General features: G+C 42.6%; 1 protein-coding gene across 4 annotated transcripts in view; it reads right to left on the bottom strand.

Moving 5' to 3' along the window:
- MRPS27 (mitochondrial ribosomal protein S27) overlaps positions 1-13,533 on the bottom strand; it is a 110,210-nt gene that overhangs the window by 68,139 nt on the left and 28,538 nt on the right. The gene's annotated exons all lie outside the window — the stretch shown is intronic.

Here is a 13,533-nt window from a genome sequence, read left to right as displayed (position 1 = left end):
GTATGAAGCTCCTGGTAATAAAATTCTAATGTCTACATCTCTATGGGCTTCTCTGGTGGCTCAGAGGGTAAAGTGTCTGCCTGCGGGAGACCTGGGTTTGATCCCTGGGTTGGGAAGGTCCCCTGGAGAAACAAATGGCAACCCACTCCAGTACTCGTCTGGGAAATTCCACAGACAGAGGAGCCTGGTAGGCTACAGACCATGGGACTGCAAACAGTTGCATATGACTGAGCAACTTCTACATCTCTGCATCAGTGAGACTGAGAAACACAGGTTTCAGATATGTAAGGTCCCTTGAGAGGGATCCAGGATCATTTGCTCATCTAGGAAGCTGATGTCCAGGTAGTTCATTAATTCCAAGTTACCAATCAACCCAGGAAACAGGTCCTGAAAACACAGGTCCTGACCCTTTCCTCCCATTGTGATTCCTTCAGGGTCTTTTCAGCACTTTTTCCCCCATGACTATGTATTTTTAACTGGTGAACCTCTGCATATGCTTGGTTTTTCTGGGTTTAGTTAAATTCAGGTCACTCTGTTAAGAGGTATTTAGTGTTCACTGTATATTCTGATTTACTACCTAGACTGCCTCAGGAAAAAGAACCAGCACAAAGAGGCATGCTGGTCTAGCTGATGAGCCCCTGAACTTGAAGTACAGCCTTCATCCACAACTAGAGCTCGGACCTGTCACACAGCAACAACTGGTTACTCTTCCTAAGTCTTAACTTCTCGGACTCTGAGAGTTAGCAGGACTTTAGAGAGCACCTAGTCTCTCCTGGTGCCAGGATATCAGGCAGGCCCTAACGCAGGTATGTTTTGCAGCTGTCCTGTCTCCAAAGGTCTATGGCCAGTAGGTATAAGATGTGATGCAGCAAACCTGGAAATAGATATGTGAACAATGAAGAGGCAAAAGAAAAACCCACCCCCTTGCTGTCTGCTAAAGGTACTTCCAATACTTTGTACAATACTGGTACAGTCAATGTACCAGACATTTCCTCATTAACTGAGGTTCAATTTCAGTTCATTTTTGACCTTCCCTGTTTTCTAACTTCATATTCATCCTGTCACTAATCCTATTGACTTTTCCTTCTTGTGTGCAAAATATTTCTCTTCATTTCCACTGTCAATTACTACAAGACAGGCCTTTTATCACCTTAAGCATAGACAATAAATTTCCCTCCAACATTTAATCTCTTTCAGTCCAAAATTTACTGTTACTAATGTTCTTGAAATACTTTTATGATACACACTGCTCAAGAATCTACTGACAACTAACAATCCTGCAGAAGTCTTAGCTGCTCAGTTGTGTCTGACTGTTTATGACCCCATAGAATGCAGCCTACCAGGCTCCTCTGTCCATGGAATTCCTCAGGCAAGAATACCAGAGTGGGTTGCCATTTCCTTTTCCAGGGGATCCTCCTAACCCAGGGATTGAACCTGGGTTTCTTGCATTGCAGGCATATTCTTTACCATCTGAGCCATCAGGGGAGGCCCCCAAAATATGCTCCTCTGTCCATGGAACTCTCCAGGCAGGACTACTTGAATGGGTTACCATTCCCTTCTTCAGGGGATCCACCTATCACGGGGATCTAACCAGGTCGCCTGCATTGCAGGCAGATTCTTTATTGTCTGAGCCTCCAGAAAATAATCTTGAGGCTCTTTTTAAAAGTACTTTTTGAAAAACTAATATACACAGGCCTTGATGGACATAATCTGTTTGTAATGGGTATTATTCCACATGTATGCAGTGTCAGGAGTTCTGAGAAGTGAAATTATTGGTCAAAGGATATGTGTGTTCATAATTTTGATAGTGAAAGTCGCTCAGTCATGTCCAGCTGTTTGTGACCCCATGGACTCTGCAACCCCATGGATACTCCATGGAATTCTCCAGGTCAGAATACTGGAGTGGGTAGCCTTTCCCTTCTCCAGGGGATCTTCCCGACCCAGGAATAGAACCAGGGTCTCCTGCATTGCAGTGGATTTCTTACCAACTGAGCTGTCAGGGAATGTTGCCCAAGTTCTCTCTACAGAAGCTGTACCAGTTTACATATCCCCGAGCAATGTATGCTGCTGCCTGCATGCTGTTCTCTCTATGATCTGCCTTACTCCCAGGAAGGCCCCTGTAAATCCCCATAAAGTTAGTTCTCACCCCACTCTATTTTACCTAGTTATCCCCAGCCAATTTATAAACCTTCTGATTGTAGTGATTCATATCCTTCCTTTGAACATACCACAGTTCTGGCAAATTAAAAAGTACTTCTCTTAAACCTTTTATTGGCTTCGGAACTTCCTTTATAAACAGAGACGAGAATCATTTGTCTTACAGACTTGAAATCCGAAATTCTGTCAGGACAGTTTAAATTTGTCTTCAATGGAAAAAGAGTGATTACTGACTTTCACAAAAGCAATCTCACTTCATACCCATTATATCCCGCTATCTTATTTCTGTCTTGTTTCTAAATGTATACTGGGCTTCCCTGGTGGTTCAGCAGGTAAAGAATCTGCCTGCAATGCAGTAGACTACCTGCAGCGCAGGAGACACAGGTTTGATCCCTGGTCAGGAAGATCCCCTGGAGAAGGAAATGGCACCCCACTCCAGTACTCTTGCCTAAAAAATCCCATGGACAGAGGAGCCTGGGGGGCTACAGTCCATGGGGTCACAAGAGTTGGACACGACTGAGCAACTAAACCATCACCATATACTAGGCATTCAATACATATTTCTGGAATTGATCTTGCTCCTAATTTCCTTATTATTAATAAAATATTTATGTATGTATGTGTGCACATACACAGACACACACTGTGATTCTAAAATTGATATGGAATGCAAAAGACTAGGTAAAACGACTTTGAAAAAAGAAAAGAACCAAGTTGGAAGCCTTACACTACCTAATTTTAAGACTGACTATAAAAGACAGCCATAAAGATAGTGTAGCACTGGCATCAAGAGAGACAATGGAGACATATCCCTGGTGCTCTAGTGGTTGGGACTCCGTGCTTCCACTGCAAGGGGCATGCGTTCTATCCTTAGTCAGGGAACTGAAATCCCACATGCTGTACAGAGCAGCCAAAGGGGGGAGAAAAGAAAGGAAATGGAATAGAGATCAAAGGAACAAAACAGCTCAGAAAGAGACTCACTCATCTATACTCAATTGATTTTTGACAAAGATTCAAAGATGCAGAAAGAATAGATTCAGTGCAGAAAGAATAGTCTTCAACAAATGGTTCTGACAGGACTAGGTATTATGCCAAAAATTTAACTTGGACCCTTACCTCATACCATATTAAAAAACGTAATAACTTACAACGGATCATAGGCCTAATCGTAGAACCTAAAACTATAAAACTTTTCAAACAAAACACAGCAGAAAAATCTCTGTGATGTTGGGTGAAGCAAAGATTTCTCATTTGACACCAAGGGCACAATTTAGAAAAGAAAAAACAATTAATAACAAACTGGACTTCCATCAAAAATAAAAACTGCTCTTTGAAAAATAGTATTAGTGAATAAAAAGATAAATAAAATTACAAGAGAAAAAGTTCTCAAAACTCAATAAGAAAACAAATGATTCAATAAAAGATGCGACAAAAGATTTAAACAGATACTTCACCAAGGAGTTTTAAGGACTGAAGATAAGCACATGAAAAGATGCTCAATATCAGGCAAATATTTACACAAATTAAAACCACAGCGACAGTGAGACACCATTAAACACACGCTAGCACGGTCACCTCTGCTGGCGAAAATATGGAGGCCCTGGAATTGCTGTTGGGATTGGACAATGGTAGGAACACTCTGGAATGTATGCCTACCACATGCTCCAGCCTTCCACACATAGATAGATATTTACCCCAAAGAAATGAAAGCATAAGTCTCTACAAAGACCTGTCCACAGATGTCAGCAGCAACAGGGACCACTTTGGACTCCGAGGTTAAGGGCCTCCAGGGACCCATTCATTACTGCAGAGAAATCAGAGAGCAATGTGTGAGATCACTCTGGGCAAGCTGGGTGGAACGTCAGAGCCAAAGCCAGGAAAACACCCTTGAAGGTTACCTCTACACTCCTATTACCAGGATCCAGGCTGAAAAAACAAGATCAGTATAGGGAGAGAAGTGCAAAGTCAGGAGTGGAGTCTCCACGGGACTTTGGCAAGGTGTGGACGATGCTCCTGACAACCTGGTATCCTCTCATGTAGAGCCATTAACAGTTAACTCTCTCCCAGGCCTGCGGTAAGGATGAGCAAATAAGAACTGCAAAAAGCACTTGGCAATTTAAAGTATGAAACTGTTTATAAAAAATGCTCTAAGACTCATTTACTGCCCCATGAGCTCTTTGCTTTTTCCTTAATAATGTTCAAACATGATGAGATCTGGCAGTATGCTAACAGAAAGATTTTAAATTTCCTTTTAGTGCTATAAAACACAATCTCTATGCCCTCAGAGAAAAATGACTACTGCTTAACTCATGAACAGTGTTCCCGCCTAATAAACTCCCCCATTCCCCTCTTCCTACAGGCAGAAATGGATTCTTACAACATAGGCCTGGGGTAGTGTACTCACCTTCTAAGGAACCATGTGGATATTTTTGCTTATTGAAAAATGAAGCTATTTTGGTCCTTCCTTTTCAAGGCTGGCTGCCAACCTGGGACCTGGAGACGTGCAGGCTGCCATCTGTCTCACCCCAGCTGTTCCTGACCTGCCATCCGTCTCCAACTGGGGACGCCTGGTATATGCCAGGTCAGTTAAGCCATGGATGAAAGACGCCTGAGGCCCAGGTACAGTGTGGATGAAAATGCTGGCAGCACATTGCCTGCCACGCAACCTTGACTTCCTCTCATTAATGGGTGGCACGCCACTCTCCATGACAACAGAGAGCTGCATTCTGAGAAAAACAGACCTTTTCATGGAGCTCTGCAGAGATCTTTTCTTATTGTGTGACCATTAATGCGGCATTCCCGACATTTTTGCTAAAACCCGAAAGGCTACCTTTTTAAAAAATGTATTCTTAAAATATAAAATGCTAAGTAAATGTTAGAAATTTCTATCACTTATCCTTCAGGACTAACCATTTATGCTGCAGATTAAATTATCAGTTTAGATTATTGATGCATGAATAGTAAAAGAAGCAAGTTTAATTTCATGCATCTCTAAACTGCTACCGTGCTAAAATGATTTGAAAGTCTAAATATGCCTTTAAAAACGCAATTTGCAAACATCCTCAGTGAAGAGGAGGATGTCTCACAGAAAGAAGGAATTTTTATGGCTTGGCTCTGCATTCTGTTACTGTAGTAATCAAATACTAATACAGCCACTGTTAAAGCTTGTTATAAACTGTGGAAGCAACATCTTTTACTGGTGCCACAATTTCACCAATGACATGCAGCTTTGCCTCCTGGAAGGGAGACACGGAGCTTGCCTGAGGGCTCGCCCATCTGCACGTGGGCAGCACACACTAACCTGGAGGGTCCTGAGCGCAGAACTGCTCATCAGGCGGCCCAGGAGAGGCACGCTGCCTCACCACTCTGGTTTCCACGGGATTCTTTCTGCCTCAGTTTTCTTAAAAATAAGTTGTAGCCCCATCTGAAGTCCTTATCGATTCTCGCACTGGGAAAGCACTGCCTCGGTTTTTCTAGCCCTGCCCCGCTGTTGACATTTCGCCCTTGTGGTTCCCTTCTCACTGCAGGACAGACATGGCTTACCTGCACACCTTCTGTGCGGAGTGTGCTCAGTGAATCTCCATGCCTTAGTCTCCTGAGTCAGTAAAATCAAGATGCAGATCAGATTCTTAGCAGCACTATAAATTAATAGTAAGGCAAAAGATAGGCAGCCCTTTTCCTTCAGAAGCCAATGAGAGGGCATGTGGGCAGAAAGCAAAAATTAATCTTTTGCCCAAAGCGGGGAAAAAAAATTTGCTGAATTCCTTTTACTGACATGGGACATGTAAAACTGTACTTAACAAATGTAGAGCATGGATCGGCAGTCACCTTCTCACGCTCACCAGCACTGAGCAGCCTCCTCCTCTCAGCTGTCCTGGGCTGGGCTGTGCCCTCACCTTTCTCTTCTGGGCCGCCAACCTCTGCTGCTACTGTGGGCGGAACACTGCGGCTCCTCTGCAACCTGGGGCTGGAGTGGGGCAGAGGCGATGACACTCCAGTCAAGCAGAGGTGTTCCTGCCCAGCCCATCCTAGCACTGCTCGGACAGCATCTCAGGGCCTCCCCAAACCTCTTCTGCTCCAGTGGGGAGACAAGAGACTGCCTGTATCTAAACTTTACACATGTCACCCATATGCCTGTCTAACTCTAGGAGGCTTAACCTAAAATAAGAGAAGAAAGGCTTCTTCTCAACAGGGGCTTCCCTGGTGGCTCAGTAGTACAGAATATGCCTGCCAACGCAGGAGACAGGGGTTTGATCCCAGATCTGGGAAGATCCCACAGGGTGTGAAGCAACTACTAAGCCTGTCCTCTGGAGCCCGTGAGCCGCACTACTAAGCACGAGTGCCGCAACAACCAAGGTCCTTGTGCCTAGAGCCTGTGCTCCGCAACGAGAGAAGCCACCAGCACGAGAAGCCTGCGCGCTGTAACTAGAGTACCCCTGCTCGCCGCAACTAGACAGAGCCTGAGTGTAGCAACAAAGACCCAGCACAGCCAAAAATAAATAAATAAAATTATTAAAAAAAAAAAAGAACTAGAAAACTTCAAAAGGCCTAGGGGAAGCAGCAGGAATAAATCCAAGTAACAGGTCTTCACAGTGAGGTTTGTAACATTTTTTTGCAGCATGAACTCTCAGGCAGTCTGATGGCACCTTCTCATAATGTTTTAAACACAGGATTACCAAGGAAACCAGTTATAGTGAAACAGTACTGTAGTCTGCTGTCAATATTCACAATGGACGGCAATGCTAAATATTACTGGAAGGTGAGTGCAAATAAAAATGTAATTTTATTCTCATCTAGCTTCACAGACCTCCCCCTTGAATTCTCTCCTGCCAACATGATCCATAAAGCAGCTGGAGGCACAGCTTTTCTGGCTGAAGCAGCAGCCGAGGGCTGGGGGCAGAGCTGCCTGGCCTGTCCCTCACAGCCTGCTGCTCTCCCAGCCTCGCACTGAGGCCCCTGTAAAGGACCCGCTCGAGGGCTCCTTGGAAGACAGTTTGCAAGCCACTCATGAAGGGATTGATCACTCCGCCTGCTGAGAGTATCCTACAACAGCAGGCCTGTGCCTGCTGTCCTAACCTCCCAGCCACATTATACACAGGTTATGAAATCCCCAGCTCAAGTCCTTCTTATCTTGATTTATTTTGCTTTTTACTTTTTTATTCTCTTATTTTAATCATGTTTATTTTGCACAGCCCAACAGTTCTTAGCAGGTTTTGTTCTCTTGTTTCTTAGCTTTCATATTTTATTTACTTCAATTTTAGCTTTTTTACTATTTTACTCATTTTTACTCTTGGGTTTGTTGTAGCATATTATCAAGTTTTTTTGAAAAAAAATTTCTTACTAACGCATATATATGGAATTTAGAAAGATGGTAACGATAACCCTGTATGCGAGACAGCAAAAGAGACACAGATGTATAGAACAGTCTTTTGGACTCTATGGGAGAGGGAGAGGGTAGGACGATCTGGGGGAATGGCACTGAAACATGTATAATATCATATAAGAAATGAATCGTCAGTCCAGGTTCGATACAGGATGGTTGGGGCTGGTGCACTGGGATGACTCAGAGGGATGGTACAGGGAGGGAGGTGGGAAGGGGGTTCAGGATGAGGAACACGTGTACGCCCGTGACGGATTCATGTTGATGTGTGGCAGAATGAATACAATATTGTAAAGTAAAAAATAAATAAATTAATTAATTTAAAAAAAAATTTCTTTATTCTCCACCTATACGGCTCCTAGAATTAACTGACTTAATTATCTTTAGCTCACATTATTCTGTTTAAAGCATGATTTCTCTTTCCTTAGTATTTGTATTTACTTACAAGTAGCAGCGCAGAAGTTGGTCAAAAGGTTGTGGGTCCTCAGAGAGGAGGCTTGGGGCCCAAACAGGGCTGGCTGAATATTTGCTCTCCCTCCTGCTATCTGGGGCTTCCCTCATAGCTCAGTTGGTAAAGGATCTGCCTGCAATGCAGGAGTCCCCGGTTTGATTCCTGGATCAGGAAGATCTGCTGGAGAAGGGACAGGCTACCTGCTCCAGTATTCTTGGGCTTCCCTTGTGGCTCAGCAGGTAAAGAATCTGCCTGCAATGTGGGAGACCCGGGTTTGATCCCTGGGTTGGGAAGATCCCCTGGAGAAGGGAAAGGCTACCCACTCCAGTATTCTGGCCTGGAGAATTCCATGGACTGTATAGTCCACGGGGTCACAAAGAGTCGGACAGGACTGAGCAACTTTCACTTTCGCACAATCTAAAGAGCAGCCTCTGTATGTCTCCTTAAAAGATGCCTGGGACTCTTTAATGTTGATGCCCCCAAACTTTTAAACTTCAGGAGAGTCAAAGGCTGAGTCTCTGCTGGGACGAGAGGATGGTTAACACGCTGGCATGTGTCAGAAACACCCTGAACTGTGGGGCTCAGAACTGCTCGCTTGTGCATCTGACTTAATGGCAGATGCTCAACCAGTTTTCCATGGATCACTCCAGGCTTTCAAACTTCTCCACCTCTCTCAGACTTCATGTGATCCCTGGGAAGACCTGACCACCAAAGATGTGGCAATGCAGCCACTACACTCAGCTTGCAGAGCCTGGTCTCTACAGGCTGAGGCAGGAAATGATTTGTACCAGTGGCAGAGGCGGCAGCCAGCCTTCCCCTCAAGAAGGATACCTCCTGGGAAATGAGAAACCCTCCAGGCCAGTCAGCAAGACAGTGTTAGTTGCAGGATTAATAAATTGCTCCTCTGTTTCCACATCCTCCACTGTTTACTCCGAGATGACACCCGTGTGAAAATGCTAGGCACTGCAACCATGCATGCTGAAGACTGCTGGAAATCCCACAGGCTCTTGGGGTCCTCAGGATTAACACTCCTGATTTCAATTAAAGGAGAGAAACCCCAAGAGTTCATAACTTGACCTGTAACTCTGCTGAGGCATTATTATCTTTTGTATATCCTCTAAGGCTGGAAAGCAGATGATACTGAGCTGATGAACGAACACTGGCCAACCTCCATCATCTAAAGCTGATGCAGCTTTATGGTGCTGTACCAAGTCTCACACACAGACAACAGTAATATCATCAAGTCACAAGAATGTTTCTTTAAAAAAAAAAAAGCTGAGTAAAATAGAGCTGTATTTTCATGGCAATGGGAGGAGAAAGAACAGAAATAAAAGAGTGATTAAGTCATGGTGAGAACACTAGTTTTTTTTTTTTTTTAGAACACTAGTTTTGATTAAGCAAAGGATGGAATGTCAAATTAAACAATGGCTTAGATTTAAGATGGACAAGAACAAGAGTATCCTACATGACCTAACTAAAAATAGGAAACAGAGATTTTGTGACTTTCAATAAGACTCCAGGTTTCACAAAACTGGACATGATATGAAGAATTAATCACAGAAGGCCTTTCAGGAAGACTGAAATTTCTCAGTTAAACTTTAATGTATGAAGACAAGAACAGTGCCTAACTTATTCATCACTACATGCCCAACACTTTGGATAAATTCTGGGCACATGATGGGTGCTCAGTGAATACATGCTGCAATCAGTTCTATGCTTCAGAGGCAGAGGTAAACTTGGGACATATTTCTTCTAAGACCATGGCACTATGTCCTGAATAGAATTCTAAAAATAGTTCCTATTTATAAATTGGAACTATTTTCTGCATTTCCCAAGAACAAAGCAAACAAAGGTGCTAGCCCAGATGCACCTTTCACCACAGGCAAAAACAACTACCAAAGGAGCCCTACAGTGTCAAAGAGCCACTAAAGGAAGGTGGATGCCTTGCTCTCACCACAGAATTCACTTGTGTTTATCTTAATGAAGGGTAGGAAAAAAGTGTTAGTCACTCAGTCATGTTTCTTTGTAATCTCATGGACTGTAGGCCACCAGGTTCCTCTGTCCATGGAATTCTCCAGGCAAGAATATTGGAGAGGGTTGCCATTTCCTTCTCCAGGGGATCTTTCTGACCTTGGTATCAAACCCAGGTCTACTGCAAGGCGGGCAGATTTACTATCAGAGCCACCAGGGAAGCCCAGGAAGGGTAGGAAGGCACTTGCAATTATGATTTCAGGGCCTAGAATTTAAACTTAGGACACTGTGAAAGGCAATCTGAGATTTAAAATATTTTTTTTAAGGTTAGGAATCTCATCTACTTGAGATTTATATTTAAATAGAAAACACCAAAATGATGGTAGAATCTACCCAATTCAGAAAGAAAACAAAAAGAAGTCTCATTGCTAGTTAGCAATATCACATATGAAAAAATTGGAAACATTTTCACTAATCTAAAGAAGGCTTTAAAAAACATACCCAGATGGAAATAACTGAAAACTCTCTTGATCAAAACAGAGTTAAGATCAAATGGAACTTCTAATGCAACGCTTACTGGAAACATTTTAAATTTCAGTCCGAATCTTTTCTTGCTGCCTAGGAATTGGAAAAAATCATAAATCAGGCTTTAAAAATCACAGTAAGGTGATTTTTAAGGTATCACCTCGACAGTTATTTGATAGACAAAAAATCAACTACAAGAATAAATAATTGATTTGATCAATCTTTCACATAATGAGCTTTAGGTCATTCCAGTTTTCAGTGGTATAGATGGTGCTTGAATGAACATGCTTCTTTGTACACAGGGGTGAGTATATCTGAGGTTCAGTGGAACTGTTCTCAGTTGTGAGAAAGAATGAAGCAAATGCAGCAATGCAGAAAAAATTTTGGAATGGTGTTAGCTGAAAAGACTGCTTAAATAGGTCCCATTTATTTTTGTTTTTATTTCCATTATTCTAAGAGATGGATCAAAAAAAAAAAAAAACTTATTGCAATGTCAGAGACTGTTCTGCCTATGTTTTCCTCTAGGAGTTTTATAGTGTCCAGTCTCATATTTAGGCCTTTCATGTATTTTGAGCTTATTTTTGTGTATGGTGTTAAAGAATAATCTTTAAAAAAATCTTTAAAAAGTTTCATTTTTAACATGCAGCTGTCCAGTTTTCCCAGCACCATTTACTGAAGAGATCGTCTATCTAACATTGGGTACTCTTGCCTCCTTTGTCATAGATTAATTGACCATAGGTGCATGGGTTTATCTCTGGGTTTTCTACCCTGTTCCACTGATCTATATTTTTATTTTTGTGCCAGTACCGTACTGTTTTGATGACTGTAGCTTTGTAGTATAGTCTGAAGCCAAGAGCCTGATTCCTCCAGCTCCATTTTTCCTTCTCAAGATTGCTTTGGCTATTCAGCATCTTTTATGTGTCACCATACAAATTTTAAACTCAAAAGCTTTTGTATAGCAAATGAAACAGTAAACAAAACAGAAAGACAACCCACAGATTGGGAGAAAGTATCTGCAAATGATGTAACTGACAAGGGATTAGTCTCTAAAATGTACAAAGAGCTCATGATGCTTAACAGCATCAGTTCAGTTCAGTTCAGTCACTCAGTCATGTCCAACTCTTTGCGACCCTATGAATCACAGCACGCCAGGCCTCCCTGTCCATCACCAACTCCTGGAGTTCACTCAAACTCATGTCCATCGAGTCAGTGATGCCATCCAGCCATCTCATCCACAGCATCAAAATAACCCAATCAAAAAATGGGCAGAAGACCTAAACAGACATTTCTCCGAAGAAGACATACATAAGGCCAAGAGATACATGAAAAGATGCTCAACACTGCTAATTATTAGAGAAATGCAAAATCAAAACTACCTTACACCAGCGAGAATGGCCACCATCAAAGAATCCACAAATAATAAATGCTGGAGAGGGTGTGAAGAGAAGAGAACCCTCCTACACTGCTGGTGGAAATGTACACTGGTAAAGCCACCATGGAGAACAGAGTGGAGGTTCCTTAAAAAACTAAGATTGAGCTACCACATGACTCTGCAATCCCACTCCTGGCATATATCTGGAGGAAAACATGATCCAAAAAGAAGCATACACCCAATGTTCACTGCAGTGCTGTTTACAACAGCGAAGACACGGAGCAACCTAAACGCCCATCAACAGAGGAATGGATAAAGAAGACGTGGTACACCTATACAATGGAACGTTACTCAGCCATTAACAAGAATGGAAGAATGCCATGTGCAGCAATGTGGATGGACCAAGAGATTGTCACATTGAGTGAAGTAAGTCAGACAGAGAAGGAGAAATACCACCTGAATTTCTTACATGTGGAATCTAAAAAGAAATGATACAAATGAACTTTCTTACAAAACAAAAGGAGACTTACAGACTTGGAAAATGAACTTATAGCTGCCAGAGGTAAGGGAGAGTCAGGGAGTTTGGGATGGACATGTACACACTGCTATGGTTAAAATGGATAACCAGCAAGGATACACTGTATGGCACATGGAGCGCTGCTCAGTGTTACGTGGCAGCCTGGATGGGCAGGGAGTCTGGGGGAGAATGGATACATGTAAGTGTACGGCTGAGTCCCTCTGCTGTTCACCTGAAACTACCACAACACTGTTCATCAGCTATACCCCAATATAAAATAAAGTTTAAAATTAAAAAAATAAAGAAAATAGGTGCTGAATGGGGCTTAAAAAGTATATTTCCAGCTAAATAAAAAAGGGCAAGAAGAGACAGACAAATTTTGTTCTCCTATCAGTAACAAAAATTCAGTAGCATGAAAATACCTCTATTGGGCAAGCTTTGGCAAAAGTTATTGAAACTAAATATGTATATATGTCAATACATATGTATCATTACATCTACATATATATATTAAATATACATACTTATCAGAACTGTGTGCAAAATTACTTATGTAAAAGATTATTAATGGCTGTGTTGTACATCATACAAAAAGTAAAAACAACAAAAAAGGCCCTACAGTAGGGAACTGGTTTAAATAACATACTCGGACGTCCCTGGTGGTACGGTGGATAAGAATCCGCCTGCCAGTGCACAGGTCACGAGTTCAGTCCTGTCCAGGGAAAGTCCACATGCCTCAGGCGTCAAAGCCCGTGCGCACAACCAGTGGAGCCTGCGCCCTCCAGGGAACAGGCCGCAGCCTCGAGCCCGCATGCTCCATTACTGAAGCCCGCAGGCCCAGAGCCTGTGCCCCACAAGGGAAGTCATCACAGTGGGAAGCCTGCACACCAGAATAAGGAGCAGCCTCACTCACCACAACTAAAGAAAGCCTACACACAGCAATGAAGACCAAGCGCAGCCAAAAATAAGTAAATAACGTGACGTATTCATAGTATGGAATACGCTGCAGTTATAAAAAAAAAGACGAAGCTCTCTGCACACTGATATGGAAAGATCACCAAAGCACAAACTTTAAAAGCAAGATCCTGAACATCATATACAGCACTTACGATCTTTCGTTATTAAAAAGGGATGAGAATATAGTCAAATGAAACGAAAAA

Source organism: Bubalus bubalis, chromosome 19, assembly GCF_019923935.1.
Source record: "Bubalus bubalis isolate 160015118507 breed Murrah chromosome 19, NDDB_SH_1, whole genome shotgun sequence".
Taxonomy (NCBI): domain Eukaryota; kingdom Metazoa; phylum Chordata; class Mammalia; order Artiodactyla; family Bovidae; genus Bubalus; species Bubalus bubalis.
Note: the sequence above shows the minus strand (reverse complement) of the source record. Positions and strands in the feature narration are given on the sequence as shown.